This window comes from Alligator sinensis, unplaced genomic scaffold (genome assembly GCF_000455745.1).
Source record: "Alligator sinensis unplaced genomic scaffold, ASM45574v1 scaffold570_1, whole genome shotgun sequence".
NCBI classification, from domain to species: Eukaryota; Metazoa; Chordata; order Crocodylia; family Alligatoridae; genus Alligator; species Alligator sinensis.
In genome coordinates, this window is record NW_005841997.1 from 249,545 (window position 1) to 252,464 (window position 2,920).

Below are 2,920 nucleotides of genomic sequence, written 5' to 3' on the forward strand. Positions count from 1 at the left end.
TTTTGATTTTTAACTGTAGGTGGGGGGAGGCAATTAGTACTTTAGCAAAAAGTACTTTTCTCCAAACTGTTTGTTCAGCACTTGAACTAATGCCAAGCCTGAAAGTTTTAAAATCACCCAAGTACAAACTCAACTTTCCCCCTTCCATTTAAACAAAAGAAGTTAACTCGGACACATCTTTCATAAAACATGTTAGATAAAACCTGCATTTATAGCCATTTAAATTTTAAAAAACCCAAACAAAACAACCCCATACCTCTTAGGCCTTCTCCATCCAATGCCCACACACTCGCTCCAAGGCCCAACAGTAATTTGCTCTCCTTAGCAGTGGGGTGTGGTGGCCAAAGTGACAGCAGCGCTAGGGTTGGAAAGGCCACATCCTGTTCAGGATCAGCAGTTCCATACACTGGTTGACCCAAGGGTTGGAAAAACCTTGAACAATGGCAGGCACCATCTCTCATGGGAGCAAACAAATTACCTCCTTTTACAGCCTGACACACTGAAACAGGCACCTGTGCCCTTTTCTGTCCTCATAAACATGGAGGTTATTCGGCTGTTGCAAGCAAAGACTGCAGCCACATAAATGCTTTCCTCAGAACCAAGCACGTTAGCTGGCTTGGCCAAAACGTACTGTGCTGTGCTTTGTTGTGGTCCATCGTGGAGCTCCATCTTTCAGCATGATGCAAGAAGCCAGCCTGAAGTTATTGGAGTTTTAAAATCCAGGATAAAACTTCAAGCATTTAAAGCATGTCAGTGACAAAGCCACAGCAGCAGTCCTGGATTTATGGGCTTTATTAGATAAAACATCTTAAGTTTAAATATACCGGGTCAATAAGAAACAGGAAGTTTGCTGAACACACACAGTTTTGCTGCCACTCGATTATATTAGATTTTCTAAGAATACCTGGATATTGGGAGAGCTTTCAGCATGGAATTACTGGGGTCTGTGGGCCAGGGAGTGGCAGGAGCTATTATATAGCAGGAAGGTATTCAAGTCCCAAGCTTCATTTGATACTGAAGCAGGAAGGTGACGTCCCATAAATAGAGGTCATCTTCCCACTTCTTGGTTGGCACTCCCAGCCCCCCACTTAGCACCTTCCACCCACAGCCAAAAACAAAGTCCCAGAAGCCCAGTGAGAGGTTTTTCTACACCAATTCCCACGAGCTGACAAGCTGCAAGAGCGCACACAGAGTCATGTGCTTTAGTTAAAGTGCCCCCGCTGCCCTTTTGCAGCGTGGGGAACGCTGATGCACATGATGCTGAAGTCCACTGGAGTGCTGTAATTACCATGCTTCAGACGGCTCGATTAATCTGCTGGACTAATAACAGGGTCTGTTCCGGCGAGCTGCAATTACAGCGCATCGGAGCAGCCTCCCTGCATGTGTATAGGTGCCCCAAGGACAAAGCACCTCAGACAGGGGCTGTGCTGCGTGGGGATACTGGAACACTCTTCCTGTACTTGCTTTCAACCTGCCTTGGGATTTCTGGCCATCAGGGTTAGCCCAGGAAAGTTACCCGAGAAAAGGGCAGCTCACTTTATCCTAGGGCACTTGCACTGTGCAACATGTCCTAGGAGCACCTGCCATTCTCCTCCTGGCCTCTTTGGGATAGGACAGTACAGCCTACGAGTGGGCCTATGGGCCCAGCTCAGCATCAGAGCTGCTGTGTTCGGCCTTAAGGGAGGCTGCGCTCTAAATGAAGGATGAAGCAATTGTCACCACACATTTCCCTCTGCCGCAAGCACCAAGCAAGACTTGGGTAAGTTTACAGCTTTCTGGAGCGTTAAGGTGGGGCAGTCCTTGCTCTTCCTTTCAGACAGTCAACAGGTAAGTGGAAGATGGAAGAGGATTCCCACAACACAGGAGGGATTGACTCGCCTGGGGGGCAAGGAGAAAGAGCTTGACAAAGGCTAATAGCTGCATTGGTTGGGATGTTGATCTGGCCTTTGGGCAATGAACCACACTCCAGGGAAATCTTGGCCAAAGGCTCATGCAATCACAGGTACAAGTATGTGCAGTAAATGCCTGAAAGCTAAACCTCACCTCGCCTCTCTGTGGGTATCCCCACCAGCTGCCCCATGACAGAAGTTTTAAGCCGACTAAAACCAAGTACATGAACGATACCCTGAGACCTGAGCAATCAGAACCAAGCCATACAGCTCACATAGCTATGAAAAACTAGGACTTGAAATTATTCAGGCCTTTAAAAAAAAAAAAAAAGACACTACAGAAAAGTATGATCCAGTCACAGACATGGTGGGAACAAAATCAAAAGAAAATGAAATCAATTGCTTTGTTGAGGTTTTGGGTTTGGTTTTTTTTTTTGCTAAGCTTGGAGGTAGCAGGAGTAAAAACAGGTGAAGAAACAACTGCGTCACTAAGGATTTCTCAGTGTTGAAAAAGGACAGAAGTAGCATATTCAGACTGTAGAAACAATCCAGGTCTTCCACCCCAACCCCGCCCCTGTCATCTGTAGGGGTGGAGGAAGGGAGGTAAGGCCTGTCAGCACAAATACATTAGTCTGAGCCAAGCTCATGTTCTAAACAGGATATACAATGGAGGCAGTGTTGAGAGCTGATGCATGTTAGTTGATGGGTGACTTCACCGCCTGCTCCTTCATCGCTCTGCTTCCCTCTACCAGTTGTGAGCAGTGACGTCTTTTAATCCTTCCAAATAAACCCAGTATCAACACTGCACCTCGCCTGTGCATGAGAAAGGGGGAATCTGCACAGACTGCTTGTGACTGAGGCATGCATCCAAGAAGGTCATTATCAGTGCTTTGTTCCTCAAATCTTCTGTCCCCATTTCAGCAGGCAAACACACTGCATGTATTCATTCACCCTCTGGCTGATCTCATGTCTCATGATAGCCCCAACCCAAGGATGTTCTCCCGCACATCCAGGAGCATTTCAAGTAGGGA